This window comes from Odontesthes bonariensis, chromosome 7, assembly GCF_027942865.1.
Source record: "Odontesthes bonariensis isolate fOdoBon6 chromosome 7, fOdoBon6.hap1, whole genome shotgun sequence".
NCBI classification, from domain to species: domain Eukaryota; kingdom Metazoa; phylum Chordata; class Actinopteri; order Atheriniformes; family Atherinopsidae; genus Odontesthes; species Odontesthes bonariensis.
The window spans coordinates 1,119,480-1,132,868 of NC_134512.1; the positions used below are offsets into that span (position 1 = coordinate 1,119,480).

Genomic DNA, 13,389 nt, shown 5'->3' on the forward strand with positions numbered 1-13,389 from the left:
AGTCTAAAATGCACTGAGCACACCAAGAGTTCACCAAAAGGGGAATGAAACACCAACTATTAATACAACTTGCACTGGAAATGATTAGAGACAAGCTTGTTCTGGAGACCAGCCTTTGTTTGGTGTCTATATATTCTAACTATGTCCTTCATGGTGTCCTGTAGTGGGAATTGGGGTAAAATGCGTTTCAGCTGCACTAAAATGTGTCATATTCTTGCTCCATGTTTCTGTTTTTTTATTCTGCTTTAATAAAATTACTAAGTGCCACTATCATTAAAATTCACAACTGCTGCCATATGAATATTTAACAGTCTGCATGAAGGATTTGATTTCAGTTTATATGGTACGGTACAATAACACAGGTGAGCTGAAGAAGCTGAAGCAGATTTGGTAAATGTTGTTTTGACCCAGACATAGCTCAGCATTGTCAGCTTCAGAATTGTTTTTAAGGTTCTGGGATTAGTTTTTAAAACGTTAAATTGAATTATCATGCCTATTTATCAGATCCATATGGTCCATCTAGAACACCCATGTCTTCTGGAAGAAGACTCAAAGTAAGATCTAAAACTAATAATAAGGCATCCCTCTCTGATTGTGGCCCACATCAGTGTCAGCATTTTTAAAACCCAACTCAGCCCTACACCTTGAGTTTTGCTTTTGAATGTCAAATATTCATTTGTTTATCAATCCATGAATTTGGTATGTTTTTAAATGGTAAATGGACTGTACTTGTATAGCGCTTTTCTAGTCTAACTGACCACTCAAAGCGCTTCTAACACTACATGCCACATTCACCCATTCGCACACACTCATACAGCACGTCTACATCTATACACACGTGCTTTATAATCATTCACACAACCATTCATACACCGACAGATTTATCGGTAGGCAACGTGGGGTTCAGTGTCTTGCCCAAGGACACTTCGACATGTAGCCCGTGGAAGCCGGAGTCGAACCACCGACCTTCCGATTGGTGGGTGACTGCTCTTCCTCCTGAGCTACAGCCGCCCACACTTTTACTTTTTGCTATATGCATTTAACTGTATTCTACTTTTAGTTGGGTTTTATGAGACTTTTATTAGTATCTATGAATTATTCTATTTTCAATTCATAGTTTCACGAACACGTTTTTTAAATTTTATTACTATTTTGACAGGATTTCACTATCTAACACTTTTGCAACTTTGTTTTCTGCCTTCAGTGTCTCCTCACACAAACAAATTATGATATTGTTCTTCCTTAGTTCCTTAGGCCTTTTATTTAGTTTAATCGAAAATACAGTCCTGAAGTGCTATAGAGCTGGGGTGGAGCAGGGTAGGATGCTCTATTTTCTAATGCTCATTTTGATTTTTTTTTTAGTTTTTTGGTTTAAAGCCTTGGTTTACAGATTGTCTACAGAATGATTTGTATGTACTTGTTTTATACAGTTACAGCATTTAGTTTGTTCCCCATTATGATTACTTTATGAGCACATTTTTGCTCATTTATTGGCACAGTTTCGGTCATATGTGCTTGTTTACAAGTGTACATACTGTACGCAGATTCAGCACAACAGGCTGAAGGTGCACAGAATTTTGATTATTTTTGGCTGATTCTCATAATCTCTCAAAAGATACAGAATTGGTTTTGTGATTATTTTGCTTTAATTCAAATTTAACTAACTGTGATCATAAAAAACTGTAGCAGGTTACAGGACCTTCTCTCAGAGAGCTGCAGGTTACTTTACTAATAAAACACTTTGAAGAGAAATTACTCTAAACCCCCTTTATGTGCCAGATTAAAGCTCCTTAACATTTTTCTGAACTCAAAATATCTTATATTGGGCTCAGGTGATGTATAAACTTTCTTAAACCTTTATTCTCGACAACACTGCTCATACAGTGTCAAGAATCAAATGACTTTCCTTGTAATGCCTATATTTATTTCATAGCTAATATCAGAGGATAGTGGAGGCTGCTGCCTTTGTGCTCTTGCTGGCTTTAATTTCAGACTCTGTGCCTTTGTTAGTGTCGCGGCATCATGTCTTCACCAATACTTTAAGCCGAATGAATGAATGAACGTGTAACTATTGCACTGTTAGTTCAGATCTGACCGTGTTGTTGTTATTGGGGGTTATCGAGGGGTTTATGGGGGCTTTCTACACATGCGTCTACTTGAATGACGTCATCGACGAGCATTGGTGAAATGAAGACAGATAATGCCTTATTTATAGACTGTATTGTTTATGCCCTGGTCTCGCCCGTTATATGGATATACACGGATCTCGAGTAATATAAATATCTTTCGAAGGACACCAACTTTCACCAAACTGTTATAGGTGAGCAGATGAACGTATTTTATACCAGAAATAAGGTCCAGGTTTAAAAAAAAAAACGAACTTCTCCTTTAACATCAGGCTACTGGCAGGTGGAGATGACACCAAGGCCCCACAAAGCTGCTGCTTTCTGCACCTGGAGAGGACTCTTTGAGTGGAACGTGATGCCGTTCGGGATTTGCAACGCGCCGGCCACTTTCCAACGACCTATGGATCGTGTCCTGGCTGGGCTGCAGTGGGAGACGATCCCCGAAACATCTCAGAGGTACGCCAATTCATCGGCTTGGCATCCTATTACAGACGTTTCATGCAGGATTTTGCCACACTTGCCAAGCCGCTCCATGAACTCACCAAAAAGTATGCATGCTTCGACTGGACAGCTGAATAACAGGAGACATTCAAGGCACTGAAAAACCGGCTGACATCTGCGCTTCTGCTAGGCTACCCCCTCGACAGTGGTGAGTTGTTTCTCGACACCGACGCCAGTGATTGGGGAATCAGAGCAGTCCTCTCCCAAACACAATGGGGTGAGGAGAGGGTTCTAGCCTATGGGAGCAGGCGGCTGTCAGATACAGAACAAAATTACTGAACCACCAGACGTGAGCTCACCTCCCACTCCAGGAAATATCTACTAGGAAGGCCGTTTACCCACCGGACAGACCACAGCTGCCTGCACTGCTTGACTAGACTAAAAGAGCCAGAGGGCCAGCTTGCCCGCTGGTTAGAGAAATTGAGTACGATTTCCAGGTGATACATCGCCCCGGGAGACAACACCAAAATGCGAATGCACTTTCCAGGGGACCGTGCCATGAGTCCATGTACGGTGCCAGAACCTAATCTAAGTGTTCAGTGTCAGCATAAGGTGGTGCAGTACAGCCTAGATTACGTTCCAGCGGAAGAGGCTGCTGTGGAAACATCTGCAGAGCAACCTCCAGTGAGGGTAGAGGACACCTCCAGCGATGACAGCTGTGGCTATGCCCCCACCAGTCCAAGCATCCACAGGGTGAGTGAGCCACTTTACACTAACCTGTTCTGCGGCTGGACCCATGAACAGTTGAACAATGAAACAAACAAACTGAACCAGATATGTCGCCAGTGAGGAAGTGGATGGACGCAGGAGACCAACCATCGTGGACTGACGTAGCACCCTGCAGCCCAGCTACCAAAGCATACTGGGCGCAATGGAAAACGACTCTATCGGAAGGATGGAGTCTTGCTGAGGAAATTCGACTGCACAGAAGGTCAAGTGTTACCCCCAGATCCTGCTGCCCCACCTGTACCGTGCTTCTGTGATGCAACAGATGCATGATGGCTCAATGGGTGGGCACTTTGGGGTGAAGAGGACCCTTGCACGCCTTAAGACCAGGTACTTCTGGTACAATAGGAAGGATGATGTCACACTCTAGTGCCGCACCTGCACGAGATGCGCAGCAAAGGCTCGCCTGAAGAAAACCCCTCAGGCTGCTATGGGCACAGTGTGGGTTGGTGCTCCCGTGGAGAGGATAGCGGTTGATTTGATGGGACCGCTAATTGAAACAGAAAGGCGTAACCGCTACATACTTGTAGTACAAGACTACTTCAGCAAATAGGTGGAGGCCTACCCTGTCCCCAATGAGCAAGCAGTGACAGTCGCAGAGAAGATTGCCTCAGAGTGGGTGTGCAGATATGGAGCCCCACAGTGCATGCACAGTGATCAGGGCACCAATTTTGAATCAGCCTTGTAACAGGAGATGTGCGCACTGCTGGGGATTGACAAGACACGAACAACACTGTTTCATCCTCAGTCCGACGGCCAAGTGGAGCGCTTTAATGCCACCCTACCGAAAATACTGGCCACCACTGCCGAGCGTTGCCACTGGGATTGGGATGTCATGAGTCCGTATGCAGTGATGGTCTATCGGGCAACCAAACACAGCTCCACAGGCCTGACACCCAACATGATGCTCTTTGGAAGAGAAATAATCGAGCCAATCGACCATGTTGCAGGTCTGCCCCCGGATACTGACAACTCAAACACACAGCCACAGTATGTCCAGCATCTCAGAGAACTACTAGAGCTCTCACACCAGCTTGCACAGGAGGTGCTGGGAAAATCTGTTGAACGGGCCAAGTGACAGCACGACAAAAACATCTGTCAGCTCCAACACAAAGTTGGTGATGCAGTTTGGTACCTGATAAAAGGCACCAAGAGGGTGAAAAACAAGGGAAGTTCTTACCTTCTTACGAGGGCGCCTACTTCGTTGTGGGACTGCTGGACGACTCGGTCTACCGGATCAAAAAGAGCCCGAGAGCAAATACCAAAGTAGTCCACCATGACAGACTCAAACCATACCATTCCAGGGCCCCACTGGACACTATCTGGGTCCTCCAAAATGCTGACACCTGGGCACCAGTGGAGGTGTTACTCCAGCTCCCTCACTCCGGTCGTCGACAACCACAACCTAGTCAACGCTTCATCAGACACAGAGGATGCAGCCCTAGAGGCCCTTCCGGGTCTCTACTCCTCATCTCCAGACCAGCCTAACAGCAGCCAGCTTCCTGTTCTTCCTGCTCAGCCCCAACTGGATGGGGCTGGGACACAGTCTCCTGGCGGGGGACAGGGTCATCGCCTTCTGTTGAACTTCATGCATCTTCAGAGATCCCAGAGGGGTCGCCGACCACCAGACATGTTTGGTGACTGAGTTAGTCACTGAACTCAGTTTAAGGTAAAGAGAAGAACTTCCCTGACCTGAGGTAGGGTGTAGGTGGATCGCTGCCCTCAGAGAAAAGAAAAAGAAAAAAAAAGAGAAATGTCCAGAAACTTTTGAAGCTGTAAATGTTCTGTAAAGTTTGTACATTTTTGCATACGTTTATGGGCCTATTTAGTTAGTTAGCTGACTAATGGCGCTTTTCCACTAGCTCGCTTCGGCTTGACATTTTGTACTGGATGTTCGTTGATATTACTCCGCCGCCGCTAAGAAAATAGTTCGAGCATGAACGAGCTGCCAAATACGACAGAAGCAACTTTTCGCAACGAAATTTGATAACGGATTACCAGTGCACACCAGTAACCACTCCGGTGAGTTGATGATTTTGAAAACGGACGTTTATGGTGCTTTTACGGACCTTTTAGGACATGCACTTTACTTGCCGTTCTGAAGCAGGTTGAGATGAATCAAAATTAGGCAAATACCGGAGACATCAGTAAACATCAAAAAAGCGGTGAGGGGGGTTCTAAAACATTGCAGACGACTCATAAAAGAGGCTTAATGTTGAAAATACCGCAGTTCTCCTTTAATGGACAGCATCACTTCCTTTCAGCATGTGTGGACTGTGAATGTTATTTTGCTGTTCGGTTACATCTCTATGAGAAGGAAAATGCGGCATGCTTCCATGGACGTTATATTAACATGGTCTTTCAAAGAGTACTGCTGAGCTCCTGAATGGACTCCCTCGACTGAAATGCAAAAGGAAAACATTGATGGAACTCTAAGTCTGGAGGAAAGGACTGTAGCCCTATGTCAGATGGCTTCTGGGATTGAATGGACTCTCTATAGAATTTTTTTAAGCATTTTTGGGATATACTTGGTCCTGATCTGCATCAAGTTTTTCTGGCCTGACTCAGGTTGGAGAAGTTACCTACATCTTGTTGCAGAGCTGTTCTGTCACTTTTACCAAAAAAAGGGGGATTTGGTCCTACTCAAGTATTGGAGACTTGTGGCCCTTTTATGTACAGATTATAAGATTCTGTCTGAAGCATTGGCTGAAAGCGTGTCTGGAGCCAAACTTATTGTGTTCCAGATCGCAGTGTAATGGACAATCTTTTTCTCATTCGAGATGTTTTTGAGTTAGGTACTGTTGATAATATGGGTTTTTTTTGGTATAATCTCATTGGACCAGGAAAAGGCCTTTGACAGAGGGGATCACAGTTATCTGTTTTCTGTGTTGAATAGTTCTAGTTTTGGAGACAGTTTCATTTCTCGGGTTAAATTGCTATACAGTGGTGTGGAATGTTTGTTAAAGGTGGAGGGTGGTTTTAGTAAACCAATCCCAGTTAAGAGGGGAATAAGGAATAAGGCAAGGTTGTCTGATCAGGGCAACTTTACAGTTCAGTTATAGAACCTTTGTTATGTAGGCTACGGGAAAGGCTGCATGGTTTTTCCTTGCCTGGGACTAGTGATGATATGCCTTTAGTTGTAAGTGCTTATGCTGATGATGTAAATGTGTTTATTAAAGAGCAAACAGACATTGAGGCTCTGAAAGAAAGGCTAAATAGTTCAAATAATATTTTAAAGATATGTATTAAATCATGATCTGCAAAGGTAAATTGGAAAAATTGTGAAGCTTTTCTGGCAGGGGAGGGAAGATGCCTCCTTTGCCTGGGAATTTAATGTGGGGAAGGAGTGGCTTGAAAATTCTTGTGGTATGATTGGGTACTGAGGAGTTTCAGAAACAAAATTGGGATGGAGTGATGGATAAAGCATGTGCAAGGTTGTGTAAATGGAAATGGTTGCTACCCTAGCTGTCCTAAAGAGGATGTATCCTGACTACTAATAACTTAGTTGCCTCGGTGCTATGGCATAAGCTGATAGTTCTCTGTGCCCCTAAAGATCTGATTGAGAGAATACAGCAGAAGATCTTGGACTTTTGTTTGAGCAGTAAACCCTGGACTCGTGGATCAACACTTTTTTTTACCTGTAGCAGAAGGAGGTTCATGGCCACGTAGAACTTTTGTCCAGGATGGCAGCATTCAGACTACAGACAGCTCAGAGAGCTATCATGTGTTATACCTTTTAAAATGTTTTTGTTAAAGGGGTTTTATAAAGGAATCTTATCTTATCTTATCTGAGTGAATGAGAACACACTATGAAGAGCCTACATAAAGTTAAAAGGTGTCATGTAACTGGACAATTTACCTACTGTATGTGTAATGTGTATGTCTGTGTAAGCCAGGGGTGATCAACCTTTTTTGACCCATGATCTACTTTTCAAGTAGCCAACCTCCCGAGATCTACCAGTCCAGTGTCCATCCATCCATCCATCCATCCATTATCTTCCGCTGGTCCGGGGATCGGGTCGCGGGGGCAGCAGCTTGAGCAGAGAGACCCAGACGTCCCTGTCCCCGGCCACTTCCTCCAGCTCTTCTGGGGGGACCCCGAGGCGTTCCCAGGCCAGCCGAGAAACATAGTCTCTCCATCGTGTCCTGGGTCTTCCCCGGGGCCTCCTCCCAGTGGGACGGGCCCGGAACACCTCACCGGGGTGGCGTCCAGGAGGCATTCTCACCAGTTGCCCGAGCCACCTCATCTGACTCCTCTCGATGCGGAGGAGCAGCGGTTCTACTCCGAGCCCCTCCCGGATGACCGAGCTTCTCACCCTATCTCTAAGGGAGAGCCCAGACACCCTGCGGAGGAAACTCATTTCGGCCGCTTGTATTCGCGATCTCGTTCTTTCGGTCACTACCCACAGCTCGTGACCATAGGTGAGGGTAGGAACATAGATTGACCGGTAAATCGAGAGCTTCGCCTTCTGGCTCAGCTCCTTCTTCACCACGACGGGCCGGTGCAGAGCCCGCATCACTGCGGACGCCGCACCGATCCGTCTGTAAATCTCTTGTTCCATTCGTCCCTCACTCGTGAACAAGACCCCGAGATACTTGAACTCCTCCACTTGGGGAAGGATCTCATTCCCGACCCGGAGAGAGCATTCCACCCTTTTCCGGCCGAAAACCATGGTCTCAGATTTGGAGGTGCTGATGGTCATCCCAGCCGCTTCACACTCGGCTGCAAACCGCTCCAGTGAGAGCTGAAGGTCACGGCCTGACGACGCCAACAGAACCAAATCGTCCGCAAAAAGCAGAGACCCGATTCTGAGGTCGCCAAACCGGACCCCCTCAACGCCCTGGCTGCGCCTAGAAATTCTGTCCATAAAAATTATGAACAGAATCGGTGACAAAGGGCAGCCCTGACGGAGTCCAACCCTCACAGGAAACATGTCCGACTTACTTCCAGCAATGCGGACCAAACTCTGACACCGGTCATACAGAGACCGAACAGCCCATATCAAGGAGTCCGGCACTCCATACTCCCGGAGCACCCCCCACAAGAGTCCCCGAGGGACACGGTCGAACGCCTTCTCCAAGTCCACAAAACACATGTAGACCGGTTGGGCGAACTCCCATGCTCCCTCCAGGATCCTGCGGAGGGTATAGAGCTGGTCCACTGTTCCACAGCCAGGACGAAAACCACACTGCATCTCCTGAATCCGAGATTCGACTATCCGGCGGATCCTCCTCTCCAGTACCCCCGAAAAGACCTTACCAGGGAGGCTGAGGAGTGTGATCCCCCTATAGTTGGAACACACCCTCCGGTCCCCCTTTTTAAAGAGGGGGACCACCACCCCGATCTGCCAGTCCAGAGGCACTGCCCCCGATGTCCACGCGATGCTGCAGAGGCGTGTCAACCAAGACAGCCCCACAACATCCAGAGCCTTGAGGAACTCAGTACGGACCTCATCCACCCCCGGGGCCTTGCCACCGAGGAGTTTTTTGACCACCTCGGCAACCTCAGCCCCAGAAATGGGAGGCCCCACGTCCGAGCCCCCCAACTCTGCTTCCTCATCGGAAGGCGTGTCGGTAGGATTGAGGAGGCCCTCGAAGTATTCCCCCCACCGACTCACGACGTCCCCAGTTGAAGTCAGTAGAGCCCCGCCCTCATCATACACGGTGTTGACGGTGCACCGCTTCCCCCCCCCTGAGTCGCCGGATGGTGGACCAGAATCTCCTCGCGGCCGTCCGGAAGTCGTTCTCCATGGCCTCCCCGAACTCCTCCCAAGCCCGAGTTTTTGCCTCAGCAACCGCCGAGGCTGCATTCCGCTTGGCCTGTTGGTACCCATCAGCTGCTTCCAGAGTCCCACTGGCCAAAAAGGCCCGATAGGACTCTTTCTTCAGCTTGACAGCCTCCCTCACCACTGGTGTCCACCAGCGGGTTCGGGGATTGCCGCCACGACAGGCACCGACCACCTTACGGCCACAGCTCCGGTCGGCCGCCTCAACAATGGAGGCACGGAACATGGCCCATTCGGGCTCAATGTCCCCCACCTCCCCCGGGACATGGTTGAAGCTCCGCCGGAGGTGGGAGTTGAAACTCCTCCTTACAGGGGATTCCGCCAGCCGTTCCCAACAGACCCTCACAATACGTTTGGGCCTGCCAGGTCTGACCGGCTTCCTCTCCCACCAGCGGAGCCAACTCACCACCAGGTGGTGATCAGTTGACAGCTCCGCCCCTCTCTTCACCCGAGTGTCCAGGACATACGGCCGCAAGTCCGACGATACGACCACAAAGTCGATCATCGAGCTGCGGCCTAGGGTGTCCTGGTGCCAAGTGCACATATGGACACCCTTATGCCTGAACATGGTGTTCGTTATGGACAGTCCGTGACGAGCACAGAAGTCCAACAACAAAACACCACTCTGATTCAGATCGGGGGGGCCGTTCCTCCCAATCACGCCCCTCCAGGTCTCACTGTCATTGCCCACGTGAGCATTGAAGTCCCCCAGCAGGATGAGGGAGTCTCCCGGAGGAGCACTTTCTAGTGCCTCCTCCAGGGACTCCAAAAAGGGTGGGTACTCTGAACTGCCGTTCGGTGCATAAGCACAAACAACAGTCAGGACCCGTCCCCCCACCCTAAGGCGGAGGGAGGCTACCCTCTCGTCTACCGGGGTGAACCCCAATGTACAGGCGCACAGCCGGGGGGCAATAAGTATGCCCACACCTGCTCTACGCCTCTCACCGCGGGCAACTCCAGAGTGGAAGAGAGTCCAACCCCTCTCGAGGAGGCTGGTTCCGGAGCCCAAGCCATGCGTCGAGGCAAGTCCGACTATATCTAGCCGGAACCGCTCAGCCTCGCGCACCAGCTCAGGCTCCTTCCCCAGCAGAGAGGTGACGTTCCACGTCCCAAGAGCCAGCTTCAGTAGCCGAGGATCAGACCGCCAAGGTCCCTGCCTTCGGCTGCCGCCCAGCTCACACTGCACCCGACCCCCATGGCCCCTCCCACGGGTGGTGAGCCTGTCGGAAGGGGGACCCGTGTCGTTCCTTCGGGCTGTGCCCGACCGAGCCCCACGGGCACAGACTCGGCCACCAGGCGCTCGCCGGCGGGCCCCACCCCTGGGCCTGACTCCAGGGGGAGGCCCCGGTGACCCGCGTCCGGGCAAGGGAACACGGTGTCCATTTTCTTTAATCATCATAGGGGTTCTTGTGAGCTGTTCTTTGTCTGGTCCCTCATCTAGTCCAGTGTCAACATGGCAAACCCACACACATCATTTCCAGCCTGCAGTAACTAACCAAAACTAACCTTGATATGAACCAAACAGAAAAATAAACCAGATACAAAACAGGTGGATCTCTGAGTTTGAAGAAATTCAATTCAATTCAAATCAATTCAATTCAATTAAAAAAACTTTATTTATTATTTGGGCAATTAAAGGCACATAGAGCAGGTGGAAATCACTGCCTACCCTGGTGGGAGACCTGGCACTGGGAGAAGGAGGCAGCTTCTCATAGTCAGGAGTGTAGGAGCTGGATGCAAGGCATAGGCAGGCTGCAAGGTGGTCATCAGTCATTGTTGATCTGTACTTGGACTTGATGATTTTCATGTGCGAGAAAGCAGACTCACACAAATAAGTTGACCCAAGAAGAGCTGTCAGGTTCAAAGCACATCTTCTGAGACTGGGATACTTCTCCTCCACCAGTAGTTTCCAGAACATGCTCTCCAGGTTGAGGAGATGTTGATCTGGTTTTGATCTCAATGTCATTTTGCAATGTCAGAATCTCCTCCTCCAGAAAAGGACATGAACTCATCATGTTGACAACATCTTTACCCTGCAGCTCTAAATTTAATTCATTGAGCTCACCAGTGAGATCAGTGAGGAAAGATACGTCTAAAAGCCACTGGTGGTCCTCTAGCTTTGTATGGTAATCCACATGTTTTGAAAGCCTCAGGAAGTCCTTGATTTCAGGCAGCAGCTCCGGAAATCTGGCCAAAGATTTACTTCTGCTTAACCACCTAACATCCGTGTGAAGCAGCAGGTCTGTGTGCTCAGCATCATTCTCCTCCAAGTGAGCATGGAAAAGCCTTCTCTGCAGACTCCTGGCACGAACTGAACACACAATCTTCATCACAGTATCCATCACTTCTTTCATATTTAAAATCTTTCCACACAACGCTTGCTGGTGAATTATACAATGATGATTCAGGAAATCTGGGAAAGATTCACTGTCTTTGCACAGTGCAATGAACCCACTGGTGCAGCCCAACATAGCAGGCGCCCCATCAGTTGTAATGGAGATCAACTTGAAGAGCGGCAGTTTTGTCTCGCTAACAAATCCCATGAAAGCATTGAAAACATCCTCACCTCTGGTGTGTCCTTTTAATGGTGAGTAGCTCTTCCTTAGTGCTCATGTCTTCAAAAACCATCCTGATGAAAACACACAACTGCAGACATCCCAAGTCTCCCGGAAGTTCCGGGAGTCTCCCTGATATTGATAGTTAATCACGGATGCCCGCGAGTCGGATAAAATATCCCGGATTTTAGACTATGCGAGGGAGTGTTTTTTTGGGTGAAAAACGAAAAATAAGACACATTTTACAGCAGAACATACTAAAGTATATCCATGTCTAGAGAAGGTGAAGAATGATGACACCGTGGCGAGGTGCACTGTATGCAATAGTGACTTCAGTATTGCCCACGGCGGACTTAATGACTATAAAAACATGTGGAGGTAGGTGAACGCGCCATCATCTGCATTTTATTTCTGTAGGTTAAATGCTGTTATAAAATAAAGCAAAACGTATCAAAGACTTATTTGAAGTATCAATACACATTTAGTGACTAAATTGTGTAGACCTATATCTAACTAGCCAGCTACAGTATCTATATCCAGCCTGTCTAAGCCTTTTAAAAAATCCCCAATTTAATATGTTGATATATAGGCAAAATAAATTAAAGAAAATATGTAGAAATGATAGGCCTAATTATTATATTATATTAATTACCATTAGTGATTAAACAGTTGGTGAAAAGTTGCTGGCCTTAAGTGTGTCTGTTTGGGGCGGGGGGGGGGGGGGGGGGGGGGGGGGGAGTACGATAAGCATCTCCCTGAAATGAGTTTTTGGCACTTGGGATGTCTGCAACTGTGCCACATCCAACAATCGATTTTTGTAACTTGGCTGCGCCGAGAACTACGAACCGGATGGACAAATGTGAGACCAGGCTCAGTCAGGAGGTGCGTTTGTACAGACAGCTGTACGAAACTGCAGTGAAACAGCACAGGGAGCACGTAAACTCCCAAAACTGGTGCACAGAGATTGGCAGAACTTTGGGGAAAGAGGAAGAGTTCTGTAAGAATGTGTGGAAGAAGCTACGGGACAGATACGTGAAGGCAAAGAAGAGGGCAGAGACTCCAAGTGGTGATGCCGGGGGCTTCAGACCTTCACCTCTACTGACTGAATTAAAAAATTAAAATTATCCAAATACTGCAGCAGTATCATTAATTTCAGTGTTCCTGCTCTTCATTGTTTTCTTCTCCACTTTCGTGGTTGTAGAGTAGCGGTAACCTTAACGTAGCAGCGCCACCTCTGTGACGGAGAAAATTGCAACTACTGGAGCATCGACTTGCGCCACTATTACCAGCACGAAATCGTTACGTCATCAACACCGCTCGCGCTAGCAGACGCGGCAACCATGCTAGAGCCTTAAGAGTGAGACACTCACCCACCCCCACCCCGTGGAGCGGGCCGGTTGGACGGGTCGCAGGAATGGGGGTCTTTCATTAATAATATTATCATTAGTGTGGTTGTTATTAATAACTGCTCTGCTCAGACTCATGGGAGACGTGCTTGTTTCCTTCCGTTTCCATAGTGATAAGATCAGATTTATTGGTCATGCATACACACAAAATTTGTCCTCTGCTTTTAGCCCATCCAGGTTAGCATCTGTTGACACACACATACACATGTGAGAAAGTGAGAAATAAAACATTGGCCTTTTAGATGGGATGGAGTATAAGTATGAGGTTGCAGAAAATAGAAATCTCAGA

At 47.9% G+C, this 13,389-nt stretch overlaps 1 protein-coding gene across 1 annotated transcript in view; it reads left to right on the forward strand.

Moving 5' to 3' along the window:
• The window catches only part of carmil2 (capping protein regulator and myosin 1 linker 2), a 130,591-nt gene that overhangs the window by 101,274 nt on the left and 15,928 nt on the right, over positions 1-13,389 (forward strand). The window lies entirely within an intron of this gene.